Genomic DNA, 19,578 nt, shown 5'->3' with positions numbered 1-19,578 from the left:
TGTTTGATGATTTGTTGATGGCGGCCATTCTGACCGGTGTGAGGTGATACCTCATTGTTGTTTTGATTTGCATCTCTCTGATGATTAGTGATGATGAACATTTCTTCATATGTCTCTTAGCCATTTGTATGTCCTGTTTGGAGAGGTGTCTATTTAGTTCCTCTGCCCATTTTTTAATTGGATTCTTTGTCTTCCTTTTGTGGAGTTGTGTGAGCACTCTATATGTATTGGAAATTAACCCCTTATCTGATATATCATTGGCAATTATGCTCTCCCATACAGTGGGTAGCCTTTCCGTTTTGATGATTGTATCTTTCGCTGTGCAGAAGCTTTTGAGTTTGATGTAGTCCCATGTGTTCATTTTCTCCTTTGTTTCTATTGCCTTAGGTGATGTGTCAGTAAAAATTCTGCTGCGTATGATGTCTGAGATTTTGTTGCCCACAGTCTCCTCTAGGATTTTTATGGATTCATGGGTTACATTTAAGTCTTTTATCCATTTTGAGTTTATTTTGGTGTAGGGTGTAAGTTGATGGTCTAGTTTCATTTTTCGGCAAGTAGCTGTCCAATTTTCCCAGCACCATTTATTAAAGAGGCTGTCCTTACTCCACTGTATGCTCTTGCCACCTTTGTCAAATATTAATTGAGCATATTGCCTAGGGTCCATTTCTGGGTTCTCTATTCTGTTCCACTGGTCTATATACCTGTTCTTGTGCCAGTACCAGGCTGTTTTGATTATGGTGGCTTTGTAGTATAACCTGAAATCTGGTATTGTGATCCCTCCAACTTTGTTCTTCCTTTTCAAGATTGCTGTGGCTATTCGAGGCCTTTTTTGGTTCCATATGAACTTTTGAAGTAATTGTTCTAATTCTTTGAAGTATGCCGTTGGTATTTTGATGGGGATTGCATTGAATCTATAGATTGCTTTGGGTAATATGGACATTTTAATGATGTTAATTCTCCCAATCCATGAACAGGGTATGTTCTTCCACTTTTTTACATCTTGCTCTATTTCATTTTTCAAAGATCTGTAGTTTTCTGCGAATAGGTCCTTTATCTCTTTGGTTAAGTTTATTCCTAGGTATCTTAATTTTTTTGCCGCAATGGTAAATGGGATTGTTTGCCTAGTTTCTCTTTCTGTGAGTTCATCATTGGTGTATAAGAATGCCATCGATTTCTTGACGTTAATTTTGTATCCTGCTACTTTGCCAAATTCATTTATTAAGTCTAGTAAGCTTTTGGTGGAATCTTTGGGATTTTCTATGTACAGTATCATGTCATCTGCAAATAATGACACTTTCACTTCCTCCTTTCCAATTTGGATCCCTTTTATTTTTTCTTCCTGTCTGGTTGCTGTGGCTAAGACTTCCAGTACTATGTTAAATAGGAGTGGCGAAAGTGGGCATCCTTGCCTTGTTCCTGTTCTTAAGGGAAATGCTTTTAGTTTTTGGCCATTGAGTATGATGTTGGCTGTAGGTCTTTCATATATGGCCTTTATTATGTCTAGGTATGATCCCTCAATTCCCACACTGGTGAGCGTTTTTATCAGAAATGGATGCTGGATTTTGTCAAAGGCTTTTTCAGCATCTATTGATATGATCATGTGGTTTTTATTCTTCAATTTATTTATGTGGTGTATCACATTTATGGATTTGCGAATATTGTACCAGCCTTGCATCCCTGGGATGAATCCCACCTGGTCATGGTGGATAATTTTTCTGGTGTATTGCTGGATTCGATTTGCTAGTATTTTGTTCAGGATTTTGGCATCTATGTTCATCAGGGATATTGGCCTGTAGTTTTCTTTCTTTGTTGTGTCTTTTTCTGGTTTTGGAATTAGAGTTATGCTGGCTTCATAAAACGAGTTTGGCAGTCTTCCTCCTTCTTGAATTTTTTGAAATAGTTTGAGGAGAATGGGTATTAGTTCTTTGAATGTTCGGTAAAACTCCCCTGTGAAGCCATCTGGGCCTGGGCTTTTGTTTGCTGGAAGAGTCTTGATTACATCTTCAATTTCCTCTGTTGTTATTGGTCTGTTCAAGTTTTCAATCTCTATCTGATCCAATTTTGGGAGGCTATGTGTTTCTAAAAATTTGTCCATTTCGCTTAGATTTTCGAATTTGTTGCCGTATAATTTTTCATAGTAGTTGTTAACGATCTTTTGTATTTCTGTAGGGTCAGTTGTTATCTCTCCTGTTTCATTTCTGATTTTATGTATTTGGGTTCTCTCTCTTTGTTTCTTGGTGAGTCTAGCTAAGGGTCCATCAATCTTGTTTATCTTTTCAAAAAACCAGCTCTTTGTTTTATTGATCCTCTGGATTGTTTTTTTGGTCTCTATGTCGTTTATTTCTGCTCTGATCCTTACTATTTCTTTTCTTCTGCTTGCTCTGGGGTTTTCTTTTTGTTTACTCTCTAGTTCTTTAAGTTGTGAGGTTAGGTAGTCTATTAGAGATTTTTCTTCTTTTTTGAGGTAGGCCTGTAGTGCTATAAACTTCCCTCTCAGAACTGCTTTTGCTGCATCCCATAGATTTTGTATTGTTGTGTCCTCATTTTCATTGGTTTCCAGGAAGTTTTTGATTTCTTCCTTGATTTCCTCGGTGACCCATTCATTGTTTAATAACATTCTATTTAGCTTCCATGTGTTAAAATGTCTTTGTATGTTCTTCTTGCAATTGATTTCTAGTTTCATACCATTGTGGTCTGAGAAGATGCTTGTTATAATTTCAATCTTCTTGAACTTGTAGAGACTTAGTTTGTGCCCTAACATGTGGTCTATCTTTGAGAATGTTCCATGTGCACTTGAGAAGAATGTGAATTCTGTAGTTTTGGGGTGTAGTTCTCTGTAGATATCTATTAAATCCATTTGGTCTAGTGCTTCATTTAGAGTCTCTGTTTCCTTGCTAATTTTTTGTCTAGAGGATCTATCCAGTGATGTGAGCGGGGTGTTGAAGTCCCCTGTTATGATTGTATTGCTATCGATTTCTCCTTTGAAGTCCTCCAGAAGATTTTTAATATATTTTGGTGCTCCTATATTGGGTGCATATATGTTTATCAATGTTATATCTTCCTGTTGGATAGATCCTTTCAATATTATGTAGTGGGCTTCTTTGTCTCTAGTTATGGCCTTCAATCTGAAGTCTATTTTATCAGATATCAGTATTGCTACCCCAGCTTTTTTTTCTTTTCCATTTGCTTGAAAGATTTTTTTCCATCCCTTCACTTTCAATCTGTGTGAGTCTTTTGTTGTGAGGTGGGTTTCTTGTAAACAGCATATAGATGAGTCTTGCTTTCTTATCCAATCAGCTACTCTGTGTCTTTTTATGGGAGCATTCAGTCCATTTACATTTAAGGTGGTTATTGATATGTACTTATTTATTGCCATTTTTGTTTAGTGTGGTTCTATTTTTCTTCCCATTTCTCCTGGTAATTACAGCAGTCCTTTTAACATTTCTTGCAGTGCTGGTTTGGTGCTAATGTACTCCCTTAGCCTTATTTTGTCTGGGAAGCTCTTTATTTGACCTTCTATTTTGAACGATAGCCTTGCTGGGTAGAGTAGTCTTGGATTCAGATCCTTGTTTTTCATGACCTTGATTACTTCATGCCATTCCCTTCGAGCCTGTAATGTTTCTTGTGAGAAGTCAGCTGAGAGCCTTATGGGGGTTCCTTTGTAGGTAACCTGTTGCTTATCTCTTGCTGCTTTTAGGATTCTCTCTTTGTCTTGAATTTTTGGCAGTTTGATTACTATGTGTCTTGGTGTGGGCCTGTTTGGGTTCTTCTTACTTGGGGCTCTCTGAGCTTCTTGAACTTGAATGCCTTCTTCCTTCACCAAATTAGGGAAGTTTTCTGTCACTATTTCTTTGAATATATTCTCTAGTCCTCGCTTACTTTCTTCTTCTTCAGGGACTCCTATGATACGAATATTATTACGTTTTCAGTTGTCCCACAATTCTCTTAAGCTCTCTTGTTGTTTCTTAATCTTTTTTTCCTTTTGGTTTTCTGATTGGTTGATTTCTTCTAGCCTGTCTTCTAATTCACTGATCCGGTCCTCAGCTTCCCCTACTCTGCTTTTTAGACCTTTCAGTGTGTTTTTCATTTCTGATATGTCATTCTTCCTTTCTTCCTGTTGGTTTTTCATTTCCAGATGGTTTATTTTCAACATTTCTGTGTCTTTACTCATGTTGCTCATGTCCTTACACATGCTGTTGAGCTTCCGCAACATCATGGCTCTAAATTCTAGTTCTGTTAACTTGCTTAACTGCACCTCATTTATTTCATCTTCTGTAGAGGTCTCTTGATCTTTCATTTGGCTTTTGTTTCTGTTTCTCACCATTTTGGTTATCACAGTGGGCTTTGGAGTCTGCCAAGTTTTCCCAGTGGGTGTTCGTGTTTTGCTGTTTGTGGCTCCCTGTCCTGGGTTTGGATGCACCAGGGAGGACCCACTTTAATCCCGCCAAGTCCCCTGTTCTCCGGGAGTCTGTGTGGCTCCAGTGGAGAGTTTAGCAGGCTATAGCGTTAGGAGGGCCCATGCAGGGTGGCAAGGGAGGTGGTGGGAATAATTTCCAGCCAAGATCCCTGGTCCCGCCCAGTTCCCTGGGGGCTGTGAGTCCGTGAGGCTTCAGCGGCTGCAGAGTTTCCAGGGCCGTGCACGGCGGGGAGGGAGGCGGTAGAATTAATTTTCCGCCACGTTCGCAGGTCCCACCGAGTTGCCTGGGGGCCAGGAGTCTGTGTGGCTTCAGCGGAGAGCCTAGCCTAGCCGGCTACAGGGTTTCCAGGCCGTGCACGGCGGGGAGGGAGGCGGTAGACTTAATTTTCCGCCGCGTTCCCCGGTCCCACCGAGTTGCCTGGGGGCCAGGAGTCTGTGCGGCTTCAGCGGCTACAGGGCCTTGCACGGCAGGAGGGGAGGCAGTAGAATTAATTTTCCGCCTAGTTCCCCGGTCCCTCCGAGTTCCCTGGTCCCGCCCAGTTCCTTGGGGGCCAGGAGTCTGTGCGGCTCCAGCGGAGAGCCTAGCCTAGCCGGCTGCAGAGTTTCCAAGGCCGTGCACGGCAGGGGGGGAGGCGGTAGAGTTAACTCTCCACCGCGTTCCCCGGTCCCACCGAGTTGCCTGGGGTCTGCGAGTCTGTGCGGCTTCAGCAGAGAGCCTAGCCTAGCCGGCTGCGAGTCTGTGCGGCTCCAGCAGAGAGCCTAGCCTAGCCGGCTGCAGAGTTTCCAAGGCCGTGCACAGCAGGGAGGGAGGCGGTAGCGTTAACTCTCCACCGCGTTCCCCGGTCCCACCGAGTTGCCTGGGGTCTGAGTTGCCTGGGGTCTGCGAGTCTGTGCGGCTTCAGCAGAGAGCCTAGCCTAGCCGGCTACAGGGTTTCCAGGCCGTGCACGGCGGGGAGGGAGGCGGTAGACTTAATTTTCCGCCGCGTTCCCCGTCCCACCGAGTTGCCTGGGGGCCAGGAGTCTGTGCGGCTTCAGCGGCTACAGGGCCTTGCACGGCAGGAGGGGAGGCAGTAGAATTAATTTTCCGCCTAGTTCCCCGGTCCCTCCGAGTTCCCTGGTCCCGCCCAGTTCCTTGGGGGCCAGGAGTCTGTGCGGCTCCAGCGGAGAGCCTAGCCTAGCCGGCTGCAGAGTTTCCAAGGCCGTGCACGGCAGGGAGGGAGGCGGTAGCGTTAACTCTCCACCGCGTTCCCCGGTCCCACCGATTTGCCTGGGGTCTGCGAGTCTGTGCGGCTTCAGCAGAGAGCCTAGCCTAGCCGGCTGCGAGTCTGTGCGGCTCCAGCGGAGAGCCTAGCCTAGCCGGCTGCAGAGTTTCCAAGGCCGTGCACGGCAGGGAGGGAGGCGGTAGAGTTAACTCTCCACTGCGTTCCCCGGTCCCACCGAGTTGCCTGGGGTCTGCGAGTCTGTGCGGCTTCAGCAGAGAGCCTAGCCTAGCCGGCTGCAGGGTTTCCAGGCCGGGCACGGTGGGAAGAAAGACGGTAGAGTTAACTTCCCCTCTAGTTCCCTGGCCCCTGCCCAGGCCGCTGTGGACCCTGGGCTCTTGGTTCCCTCTCCCGTCCTCGCAAGCCTACCAGGACTGAGTGGGTGTTTCTGGTTAAGTGGTCCTCCAAGGTGTCCTTCAGCTGCCCTTTCCTGACGGTTTGCCTTTGTTTTCGTTGTAAATCCAGTTTGGTCTTGGGAGACGGTCTGGGTCCCTCCATTCACTTCGCCGCCATTTTTTTTCTCCGTTGCTTGTTCTTCTGTAGATATAGATATAGCCATTTTGTGTTACTTCAACCCTTCGGATGCCACCCAGCAGTTTCTGATTCAGCAGATCTGGGCTGGGGGCCAAGAATCTACTTTTCTAACAAGCTCCCAGGTGATGCTGCTGCTGCTGGTCTTGAGATCACACGTGAAAACCACTGTTTTACAGTCTCAGGATTCCACATGATACAAATTTGTGACCATGAACAGAGTACCACAGCAAAGTAACAGATTTCTTCCAGGGCAGTATTCAGCTGAATCAAGTGTATGTCATGATTGACCATTTAAATTGCTCCCTTTATTTTTTTAAATGTTTTTATTGATTTTTATTAGAGAGAGAAGAAGGGGGAGAGAGATAGAAACATGAATGTGAGAGAGAAACATCAATCAGTTGCCTCCTGCACGCCTCCCACTAGGGATCAAGCCCCAAACCCGGGCATGTGCCCTGTCCAGGAATCAAACCAGGACCTCTCAGTCCAACGGACGATGCTTGATTCTCTGAGCCACACTGGCCAGGCATATAATTTCTCCATTTAAATATAATATAACTTTAAATGTTCCATGTTTAGGCCTGTTGGGCTTACAGACATGTACATGTATGCTTATTATATTAGGTATGTTGATCAGATTACATGTCAAGTTACATATTAGAAGTGAATGGATTGTCTCATCTGGATGATAACGTTTTTTAGACATGCACAGAGAAATGATTAAAAAATAAATAGAAATTTCAGAAGAAAATGAGGTGCCAGTTGCCAAGAAGCAGAGTATTGAAAGCTAGAAAGCTGAGATGTACTAAAAAGGTTTTCTCCCAGACACATATAATATATAATGCTCCATTTAAATTTATTTAATATTTCATAAATGTTAGAGTCATTCTACATTTAACAGATAGGTTTGTGTCCCCAGTTTGCTATTTTTATCATATGCTTTATAAAAGGTTTTTGTATTGATCCTATCTAGAAGCTCAAAATATAATGATTAAAATATTCTTCATCTCTGGTAGATTTGCGTGTCTTATGCACCAAGTCTATTCACAGTGATAATTCTCTCTTAAGTGTGTCTTGGGATTGGAAACAGAAATCTGTCAAACCTGAGAGCCCTTGGATGGCCCTAAACATTAAATATACCGTTGACACTTCTTTGGGAAATATACTTACCTGCTTACAGGGACGTGCCCAAGTGTCAAGACCAAAAAGCTGATCTTGCTTTTCTGGTTCTGTGTTTACAAAAATGGGACTGTCAAAGGCCAAACACATTTCTCCCTATTTTTCTGTCCCAAGAACTTAAATAGAAAGAAATTCTCTCTCTGTGTGTATGTTCCTGCATTATTCTTTTAAAACAGCATTTTCCCTTCTGGGCTCATAAGATGCTTGGTTTATGTGGCTAGAGGGACTGCATCCCCTTGTGCTTCATTCATGGTTCATGTCAGTATGTTCAAGAAGTTCTGCAACAAAAGCTTTGTTTGTTTAAGTCAGAAATTTTCAAACAATCTCCCCTTTATCCCAGTGTACTCTGTTCCTGACAAAAGGGTGTTTTGGTGAAATATTTTAAAGGGGAAGATTTAAAAGATTATGACCCTGGGAACCAAATTTATGGCTTATAAATAAGATTTTAACAAGAAAGCAAAACCAAAAAAAGCAATCATGTATACATACACATAGGTATGTATACATGTAAGGTTGTTTCTTTTTTTATTCAAAATTTGTTTGGACTGCTTTCTATTCTGACTTGATGACTTCACTTTAATTTCAATGTTCCCCTCCCCTCCCACCTGGGCTTTCCTTAGCAGCGATTGTGGCCCTGAGCATATATTTTTGGCAGGGGGACTCTGTCCATATAAACAATCTGAGACACTTAAAATGAGCATATCCGCAACATTCTCATGGCTAGTGTCATGGGAGTCCATAAATGAAACCCCATTCTGGCCAGTAGGAGTACTCTGCTCACCACCACACTCTTGGAAACAAACCTAGCCACCATATCTCAGTGTAACCAGGTGGATGTGAGCTCCAGAGTGCCAGGGCCATGTGATGGACCAACACCATAGGGGGACTTAGAACATTTTAGGAAGGTACTGAAATGTGTGAGCCCCCACTAAAGTATAGGTTTAAGGGCAGGTTCCCTGTTTGCCCATCTTTCTGTCAAGTGGTAAAGAAGAAAAGATGGCCTATCTTAGGATATTTTTCATAAGAGACACCGTCAACTATTTTTTTTTCCTAAATCTTTTCCCAATGATGATGATGTATATTTGATGCCTTTGATATAGCTTTCTCATTTACAAATCCAGAAGGATTATATTTTGAACATGCAAGTTTATTCCTCTAAGCCTTTCACTCCTGTTGGTAGTGCCTGCTTGCTGGCTTTACATCCTGTGACTGTCGGGATAAAGTTAGCACCATTAACTATGCTACACTCGTATCTCTGATCCTCAGTCTAATGGTGCATCTTGCATTTTTAACTTATGAAATCATCTATTTTTCCTAGCTTGTGAAACTGAAATAGGTTTTTCAGCTTGCAAAATAACTTCATGCAATGGTTCTTTTTATCTGTACAATCTCCATGAGACCAACCTGCAATTATGCAAACACACACACACACACACACACACACACACAGACTTTCTGGGAATCTGTAACCTGGTTTTAAATACTGCCTTGGCTTTTTTTCCAGTGTAGCATATATCTGAACCAGCTACCACTTTTTTAAGTTGACATTTTTTTCAAAGTAAGTATGTTAACATTCTTTTAAGACAGAAATAATTAGTAAGATGAAAATCAGAAGGAAGAAAAAGACACAGTGCATTTCAAGGCAAAAATATAGTCACTTTACTATGCTAGCAGATCACCCACAGTATGACTCCATTTCTGCAACAGGGATAACCATGCAGAACAGTTCATTTATCAGCTGGAGTTCTGAACATATTCTTAAATCATCGCATTATATGGCCTCATAACCTTCCAAAGTTCTCAGACTCCACACATTCTACCAATTCTAGACTTTTTGCAACTTACAATCCATCTAATGACATGAATCCATTTTGAGTTTTTATATTTTTGAGTGTGGTTTGAGGTATGGGATAAGGGTGGTAGTTAACTGGCACATAGAGGCCAGCAGGTGAAGGGGGAAAGGCAAAAACAGAACAACGAGTCAGGAAGAGACAAGGAGCTCAAGATGGGGAAGCACGCAAGTGAGGGACAGCGAGAGAAGAGTGAGCCACGTAATGGGACGGGACAGCTATTGAACAGCCACACACCAGGGTATGTTATATGCAAGGTCTCATTCAACTTCATTTTGACATCATTCTTGTGATTTTCAGGTCATTATCCCTATTTCAGAGATGAGAAAATCTGTCCTTTTCTGCCACACTATGTGGCTCCAGGACAGACCTGGAAAGCAAGATGCTGGGACTGTATGCCAGCATTTTAACCACCTGAGGGATAGCAGATGCTAGACCTCCAGCAAATGAGCATATCTTTTCACTCATTTTATCTTTATTATTATGAATGTATGTTTTCGAGCACATTCTTTAGAAGTTCTTCAGGTTGTCACACTCACTGATATTCTTGGTAAATACCAGAATGTAGTGGTAGGAGGGTCTTCACTCAACCATTTTATTCATCTGTTCATCCACTAGTCAAAACAGAACCTCATTGTAAGATTAGGACCTATCTACCTTCCCCGCTATCTCTGTTCTCAGTACTGTCAACTTTTCCACTCCTAGTCACAGTTTATGTAAGGACAATGAGAAAACCAATGGCATGCTACACTAAGAATGACTATGCAATCTACCAACTTGTTCTAGTAAAAAACAAACAAACCTAGGGAAACAGTTCCCTAGAAATTTTAAATTACTGTCAACTCATTAGGGCATTGCAGGATTGTTTAAATGTAAGTAGGCACAAACAGCAAATGTGGCAACAAGATAACAATTGATGAGTCTATATAAGAAAAGTTGTGAAACAAACACTTGAAAACATAATTTTAAATGATTAAAAGATGCCCCATACTGATATTGCAAATGTAAAGCTCTTGAACCCTATTGATATACTTTACCATTATTCACATGAACTGCAAAGTGCCATCTGTAGTGGTCTTATCATAAGCTTCCCACCATGAAGTTAAATGAAATGTTATTCAGCCTTAAGAAAATAAGTAAATTCAGCCATTGTCCTTTCAAATTATGATATTAATATATCTTTATCGGTTTCTGTTAAAAACATTTGCGTATTTAATTTTTATGTATTTAATTTAATTTTAAGAGTTCTTTATGTAATCTGGATACAAGTCTTCTATCATATATGATTTTTGCAATATTTTCTTCCACTATGTGTCTTTTTTTTTTTTTTTTATGAATTTTTATTTATTTATTTTTGTTACAGATATTTTACCTTTTTACCCCATTGGCAGCCCCCACCCCACCCCCCCTCCACCCTGTCCCCGGCTTAGTTGTCCATGTCCATTGGTCATGCATACATGCTTATAAGTTCTGTGGTTTATCTCTTCCCACCCCCCCACCCCCCATCCCCTCTTCTGAGGGATGTCAGTATGTGCCCTACTTCCATGTGTCTGGATCTACTGTATTCCTCAGACTGTTATGTTCATTATATTCCGTATATAAGTGAGATCATGTGGTATTTGTCTTTTTCTGCTTGGCTTCTTTCACTTAGGATAATACTTTCCAGGTCCCTCCATGTCGTCTCAAAGGATAAGAGATCTTTCTTTCTTACCGCTGCATAGTACTCCATTGTGTATATGTACCACAGCTTTTTGATCCATTCGTCTACTGGTGGACACTTGGGCTGTTTCCAGATCTTAGCTATTGTAAATAGTGCTGCAATGAACATGGGGGTACATATATTCTTCCTGATTGGTGTTTCAGGCTTCTTAGGGTATATTCCCAGCAGTGGGATCACTGGGTCAAATGGAAGTTCAATTTTTAATTTTTTGAGGTAGCACCATATTGTTTTCCATAGCGGCTGCACCAGTCTGCATTCCCACCAGCAGTGTATTAGAGTCCCCTTTTCTCCACACCCTCGCCAACACTTGTTTGATGATTTGTTGATGGCGGCCATTCTGACAGGTGTGAGGTGATACCTCATTGTTGTTTTAATTTGCATTTGTCTGATGATTAGTGATGTTGAGCATTTCTTCATATGTCTCTTGGCCATTTGTATGTCCTGTTTGGAGAAGTGTCTATTCAGCTCCTCTGCCCATTTTTTAATTGGGTACTTTGTCTTCCTTTTGTGGAGTTGTAGGAGCACTCTATATATATTGGAAATTAACCCCTTATCTGATACATCATTGGCAATGATGTTCTCCCATACAGTGGGTTGCCTTTCCATTTTGATGATTGTTTCTTTTGCTGTGCAGAAGCTTTTGAGTTTGATGTAGTCCCATGTGTTCATTTTCTCCATTATTTCTGTTGCCTTAGGTGATGTATCAGTGAATATTCTGCTCCGTATGATGTCCGAAATTTTGTTGCCTACATTTTCTTCATGAATTTTTATGGATTCACGGGTCACATTTAAGTCTTTTATCCATTTTGAGTTTATTTTTGTGTATGGTGTAAGTTGATGGTCTAGTTTCATTTTTTTGCATGTAGCTGTCCAATTTTCCCAACACCATTTATTAAAGAGGCTGTCCTTACTCCACTGTATGCTCTTGCCACCTTTGTCAAATATTAATTGAGCATATTGCCTTGGGTCCATTTCTGGGTTTTCAGTTCTGTTCCACTGGTCTATATGCCTGTTCTTGTGCCAGTACCAGGCTCTTTTGGATACAGTCGCTTTGTAGTATAACCTGATATCTGGTATTGTGATCCCACCTACTTTGTTCTTCTTTTTCAAGATTGCTGTGGCTATTCGGGGTCTTTTTTGGTTCCATATGAACTTTTGAAGTATTTGTTCTAGTTCTATGAAATATGTCGTTGGTATTTTGATGGGGATTGCATTGAATCTATAGATTGCTTTGGGTAGTATGGACATTTTAATAATGTTAATTCTTCCAATCCATGAACAGGGTATGTGCTTCCACTTTTTTATATCTTCCTCTATTTCTTTTTTCAGTGACCTGTAGTTTTCTGCAAATAGGTCTTTTACTTCTTTGGTTAAGTTTATTCCTAGGTATCGTAATTTTTTTGGCGCGATGGTAAATGGGATTGTTTTTTCAGTTTCTCTTTCTGTGAGTTCATCATTAATGTACAAGAATGCCATCGATTTCTTGACGTTAATTTTGTATACTGCTACTTTGCCAAATTCATTTATTAGGTCTAATAGATTTTTGATGGAGTCTTTAGGGTTTTCTATGTACGATATCATGTCATCTGCAAATAATGACAGTTTCACTTCTTCCTTTCCAATTTGGATCCCTTTTATTTTTTCTTCATGTCTGATTGCTGTGGCTAAGACTTTCAGTACAATGTTAAATAAGAGTGGCGAAAGTGGACATCCCTGTCTTGTTCCTGTTCTTAATGGAAATGTTTTTAGTTTCTGTCCATTGAGTATGATGTTGGCTGTAGATCTTTCATATATGGCCTTTATTATGTCGAGATATGATCCCTCTATTCCTACATTGCTGAGCGTTTTTATCAGAAATGGATGGTGGATTTTGTCGAATGCTTTTTCAGCATCTATTGATATGATCATGTGGTTTTTGTTCTTCATTTTGTTTATGTGGTGTATCACGTTTATTGATTTGCGAATATTGTACCAGCCTTGCATCCCTGGAATGAATCCCACTTGGTCATGGTGAATAATTTTTTTGATGTATTTCTGGATCCGATTTGCTAATATTTTGTTCAGGATTTTGGCGTCTATGTTCATCAGGGATATTGGCCTGTAGTTTTCTTTCTTCGTAGTGTCTTTTTCTGGTTTTGGAATTAGAATTATGCTGGCCTCATAGAACGTGTTTGGAAGTCTTCCTTCTTCTTGAATTTTTTGAAATAGTTTGAGGAGAATGGGTGTTAGTTCTTTTTTGAATGTTCGGTAAAACTCCCCCGTGAAACCATCTGGGCCTCGGCTTTTGTTTTCTGGGAGAGTCTTGATTACCTCTTCAATTTCCTTAGTTGTTATTGGTCTGTTCAAGTTTTCTATCTCTTCCGGGTCCAGTTTTGGGAGACTGTGTGTTTCTAGAAATTTGTCCATTTCGCTTAGATTGTCGAATTTGTTGCCATATAGTTGTTCATAGTAGTTGTTAACGATCTTTTGTATTTCCGTGGTGTTGGTTGTTACTTCTCCTCTTTCATTTCTGATTTTGTATTTGGGTCCTCTCTCTTTGTTTCTTAGTGAGTCTAGCTAAGGGTCCATCAATCTTGTTTATCTTTTCGAAAAACCAGCTCTTTGTTTCATTGATCCTTTGAATTGTTTTTTTGGTCTCTATGTCATTTATTTCTGCTCTGATCTTTACTATTTCCTTCCTTCTACTTGCTCTGGGGTTTTCTTTTTGTTTGCTTTCTAATTCTTTAAGTTGTGAGGTTAGACAGTCAATTAGAAATGTTTCTTGTTTTTTGAGGTAGGCCTGTAGTGCTATGAACTTCCCTCTCAGAACTGCTTTCGCTGCATCCCATAGATTTTGTGTTGTTGTGTGTTCATTTTCATTGGTTTCCAGGAAGTTTTTAATTTCTTCCTTGATCTCCTCGGTGACCCATTAATTGTTTAATAACATGCTATTTAGCCTCCATGTGTTGAAATGTCTTTGCATGTTCTTGTTGCAATTGATTTCTAGGTTCATGGCATTGTGATCTGAGAAGATGCTTGATATGATTTCAATCTTCTTGAACTTGTAGAGATTTAGTTTGTGTCCTATCATGTGGTCTATCTTTGAGAATGTCCCATGTGCACTTGAGAAGAATGTGTATTCTGTAGTTTTGGGGTGTAATTCTCTGAAGATATCTATTAAATCCATTTGGTCTAGTGCTTCATTTAGAGTCTCTATTTCCTTGCTAATTTTTTGCCTAGAGGATCTATCCAGTGCTGTCAACGGGGTGTTGACGTCCCCTGCTATGATTGTATTGTTGTCGATTTCTCCTTGGAAGTCCTCCAGAAGATTTTTAATAGATTTTGGTGCTCCTATATTGGGTGCATATATTTATCAAGGTTATATCTTCCTGTTGGATAGATCCTTTCAATATTATGTAGTGGCCGTCTTTGTCTCTAGTTATGGTCTTCATTTTGAAATCTATTTTATCAGATATGGGAATTGCTACCCCAGCTTTTTTTTTTGCTTTCCATTTGCTTGGAAAATTTTTTTCCATCCCTTCTCTTTCAACCTATGTGAATCTTTTGTTGAGAGGTGGGTCTCTTGTAAACAACATATAGATGAGTCATGCTTTCTTATCCAATCAGCTACTCTGTGTCTCTTTATGGGAGCATTCAATCCATTTACGTTTAAGGTGATTATTGATATGTACTTATTTATTGCCATTTTTGTTTAGTGTAGTTCTATTTTTCTTTCCATTTGTACTGCTAATTACAGCAGTCCTTTTAACATTTCTTGCAGGGCTTGTTTGGTGCTAATGTATTCCCTTAGCCTTTTTTTGTCTGAGAAGCTCTTTGTTTGATCTTCTATTTTGAATGATAGCCTTGCTGGGTAGAGTAGTCTTGGATTCAGATTCTTGTTTTTCATGACTTTGATTACTTCATGCCATTCTCTTCTGGCCTGTAGTGTTTCTTGTGAGAAGTCAGCTGAGAGCCTTATGGGGTTCCCTTTGTAGGTAACCTGTTGCTTATCTCTTGCTGCTTTTAGGATTCTCTCTTTGTCTTTAATTTGTGGCATTTTAATTACTATGTGTCTTGGTGTGGGCCTATTTGGGTTCTTCTTACTTGGGACTCTCTGTGCTTCTTGAACTTGAATGCCTTCTTCCTTCACCAAATTAGGGAAGTTTTCTCTCACTATTTTTTTGAATATATTCTCTATCCCTTGCTAATTTTCTTCTTCTTCGGGGACTCCTATGATGCGAATATTATTACGTTTCCAGTTGTCCCATAGTTCTCTTAAGCTGTCTTCCTGTTTTTTAATAGTTTTTTCCTTTTGTTTTTCTGATTGGTTGATTTTTTCTATCCTGTCTTCTAATTCACTGATCCGGTCCTCAGCTTCCCCTACTCTGCTTTTTAAACCTTCCAATGTGTTTTTCATTTCTGATATGTCATTTTTTATCTCTTCTTGTTGGTTTTTAATTTCCAATTGGCTTATTGTCAGTGTCTCTATGTCCTTACTCATGCTGTCCAGCTTCCTCAGGATCATGGCTCTGAATTCTAGCTCTGTTAACATGCCTAATTACTCCACATTGATCTCATCTTCGGTGGAGGTCTCTTGCTCTTTCATTTGGCTTCTGTTTCTGTGTTTCACCATTTTGGCTATAACTGTGGGCTTTGGAGCCTGTCACATTCTCCCTGTGGGTGTTGGTGTTCTGCTGTTTGTGGCTCCCTCTCCTGTGTTTAGATGAGTGAGGGAGGACCCACGTTGAACACCACTGTCAAGTCTTACTTTCCTGGTTAAAGTTGCCAGCCCAGGAAAGGTACTGTTATCCTCTAGCTTTTTGCCTGGAGGCTAGCAGTCTAGGTTACTTGATGAGTTTTGGGTTGTCAGTTGATTGAAAAACTCCCTCTGTTGCTCAGCCAAGGGGCTTTCACGAGGGTGGGGCAGATGCTGGTTGTTAGTGAGCCTCAATTAGCACTTCAATGGCCCCCTGGGTGGGGTTGGATCTCTGAGGGAGGGGCTGCTGCCTCTCCTCAGAGCCTTGGGAAGGAGCAATATGGCCACCGTCCTGAGTGGCTGCACTCAGCCAAAGCTCTGAGTGCCCTCCAAACCCCGAGTGTCCTGACACAGTTCCAGTCCAGCCTGCCCTCCTCTGCCGGAGCCCAAGGTGAGTGGCTGTGGCTGTTTCAGCCTCTGTCCCGGCTGCGCTGTGTGGCCGCCTGGGAGTGTAACCTGAGAGCGCAGCTCCCAGCTAAGGCTGCTGCCGAGCTGCCGACCATGGGCTCCCAGCCCCATCTCGCGCCTTCGCAAGCCTACGGGGATGGAGTCAGTGTCCCTTGTTGTATGGTCCTCGCAAGCTGCTTTTCTGTTGGTTTTTCCCGTCGATTTGTCTGTGTTATAGTTGTAATTCCAGTTTGGTTCTGGGAGACGGTCTGTGTAGCTCCATTCACTCCGCCGCCATTTTTCGGTTTCTCCCACTATGTGTCTTGTCTTGTTATTTTTTTAGTGCTTTTTGAAGAGTAAAATTTTTTACTTTAGTGAAGTCCAATTCTTCCCTTCTGGTTTTTGTGATATTTTTGTCATGGATTTTACTTTTACCTACATTATTTATTTATTTTTATTATTTAATTAATTAATTTTTTTACAGATGTTTCTCCTTTTACCCCATTGACACCCTCCTCCCATTCCGGCCCCCCTTCCCCAGCATTGTTACCTATATTATAAACTTCACATTACTTTGCTACCATTTTGGTTAAGCAGTCATTATTATCTTTTAAGGAGATTTAAGTAATAAGAAAAGGCATATATACTTACCATTACCATTTTGGATGCTGTTCATTCCTTTATGTATAGACCCATATTTTCATCTGGTATCATTTCTTCTGTCTGAAAAAAAAATGTCCTTTCACATTACTTGTAGTGTGGATCTGATGATAATGAATTATGGCTGCTTTGGTCTGTCTGAAAAAACTTTTCTTCTCACAAATTTTTGTTTTTTAAAAATACTTTCACCCTGGCTCGTGTGGCTCAATTGATTGAGCATCGTCCCATGTGCTAAGAGGTCGCTGGTTTGATTCCTGGTCAGGGCACATGCCCAGGTTATGGGGTCGATCCCCAGTAGGAGCCATGCAGGAGGCCCCCAATCAATGTTTCTCTCTCTCTCCCCCTCTCCCTTTCTCTCTCCCTAAAAACCAATTAAAAAAAAAAAAACCATTTTAAAATATTTTAAAATTCTAGGTGAACAGTTTCTCAGTACTTCAAAGATATTGCTCCACCACCTTTTTGCTTTCATTATTTCTGGTGATAAACCTGTTGTTATTCTTACATTGCTTCTCTGTAAATGACATGTCTTATTTCCTCTGGCCACTTTTAAGAATTTCTCTTTAATAGTGGTTTTGAGAAGTTTAGTGATGATGGGTCCAGGTGAGCTCCGTGTGTTCCCATCTTTTATGGCCAGTGGCTACCTAAAGCTTCTACTTTTCATGGTGAATGGCATGAATATTTAAAAAGCAAGTCAACTATGCACACGTACTTCAAGCCTTTGCTTGCATTACATGTGATAACATCTGTTGGCCAAAGCATGACACATGGTCAACCCCAAGTCGGGGATAAGGAAGTAAACTCCATCTATTATGAGGTCATGACAAGGCATAAGGATTATGTTCCATTTGTACATTTGTATTGGAAGAAGTTCAGTACCTTAATTATAAATGTATATGCTCCTAGTAGAAGACACCTCATGAAATATAGCACAGAAGATTGTTATAATTGGTAATATTTCCCAGTGGACATTTTCCTTCACTGTGGTTTCCATACCTAGTTTCCTTTCTAGGAGCACACCACAGGTCACTTTTTTCTCGACTTTTGATGGTAAACAGTACTTAAGATTCAGCTTTACTTAAGCAGTACTTAAGAATGTTGGAACCACATCTGATCTATTCTTATTGTGATGCAGGTGTAAGGAATGAAAAAAAATAATTTTCTTCTTTATGTTAAGGGAAATTACATGCCACTGTGTTTCAACACTGAATGACAGACTTGAGAGTGCTTCTCTGCCCTTTGTAAAGGAATACTACATAAAGAGGCAACCCCTTTTTTGCTCTTTGGGTAATTCTGTCAAATTACTCTTTTATATGAGTGCCTTAAGATAGACATCTCAATGTTAAGGGAAGAAAACCAAATAGACATGGAGCCTGAAGAAACCGACTACACATTCTTTTTAAAAAATATTTTTTTCTTTATTGATTTTAGAGAGAGAGGAAGGGAGAGGGAGAGCAAGATAGACACATCAATGAGAGAGAACATTGATTGGCTGCCGCCTACATGCCCCATACCAGGGATTGGGCCTACAACCTGGGCATGTGCCCTGACCAGGAATTGAACCAGTGACCTCTGGGTGCATGGGTCAGTGCTCAACCACTGAGCAACACCAGCTGGGCCGACTACACATTTTAAAGGCAAGCAAACTGATATTATGGATATTTGATGACAATCATTTTACATAGATATACATAATTACTGATAGTAATTAAGTATATTAGCTTTCATTTCCATTTTGAGTATATGCTATTATGTACAATGTCGTTATTGTCTTTATTATGCATGATAACCTTATTAAGTATTATTATTTTCACTTTATGCATGAATAAATGGAAGCTCAATGAAGCTGAATTAATTGCCCAGAGAGACACAACTAGTAAGTGGCAAAATGTGGCTGCACACTCAGATTTATCTCAATCAAGGGTCAGCATAGCAATTATAGTCTGATGCCTCTTGTGATCCATGATCTTTAAATTTCTATTTGAGGTTCCTTAAGAGGATCCAGTAGGCTCATAAGGGACTAATGGATGTATCTGTACATCCTGAAATTTTATAGAGGACTTGCAGAACATTGATAATCCCTCTGTAGATCTTGAGGGTCTCTGTTGAGGGATGTCGGACAGGATCCCAGTGGCAGCTTGGAAGAGCACTGAAGTCACAGGTATCTAACTGCATCAGCATTGTTGTAGCTGGGAGACCCAGGGCAATAGGTAACCTCCTTCAGACTTGTCCCCTCATCTCCAAATGGGAAAATAATGCCATCTGCTCCTCAATTTTTTGTAAGGATTAGACAAGCATGGTCAACACAGTTTGGAGAATACAGCAAATTAATTCTTTAAAGGCAGTAATAGTGTTGTTATCATTACACTTCAGCAAAGTGCATGAACATTAGTTAATATTCATATGTATAATGTTATTAGAACAGTGCCTAGCACATTCTAACTGTAAAATGTGTTTTCAAAATTTTAAAAATATAATTTGTACCAATATAAGAGTTGGTGAAAAGCAAAACTCATGCAGACTTTGAATAGGGGCCAAGGGAATCAGTTGACAGTTTTGTAATTATAATTATTAAAGAAAGAAGGATCTCAGAAGAGCATTATCCTTGTGTAATTTAAAAAGTATATGTGAGGAGTGATGATGCTGCAAAACAGAGAACTCAAAATCAACATCATTATATATAAGAATATTTCCTTTTACAGTGAGTATAGATATACTTTTAAAAAAAAAGTATTACCAGTTATGCTCCCAAGCTTTTCATATATTTCTGAGTTAAATGTTTTTATGTTTATGATCAATATTAATTAAAATAACTCCTGTTCTTTAAAGTTTTTCTCTAAACA

The 19,578-nt window shown here is 40.4% G+C and overlaps 1 protein-coding gene across 5 annotated transcripts in view; it reads left to right on the top strand.

Annotated features, from left to right (window-relative positions):
• Nucleotides 1-19,578, top strand: part of AMPH (amphiphysin) — a 344,846-nt gene that overhangs the window by 269,904 nt on the left and 55,364 nt on the right. The gene's annotated exons all lie outside the window — the stretch shown is intronic.

This window comes from Molossus molossus, unplaced genomic scaffold, assembly GCF_014108415.1.
Source record: "Molossus molossus isolate mMolMol1 unplaced genomic scaffold, mMolMol1.p scaffold_m16_p_7, whole genome shotgun sequence".
Taxonomy (NCBI): domain Eukaryota; kingdom Metazoa; phylum Chordata; class Mammalia; order Chiroptera; family Molossidae; genus Molossus; species Molossus molossus.
This window is presented reverse-complemented; position numbering and strand designations above follow the sequence as displayed.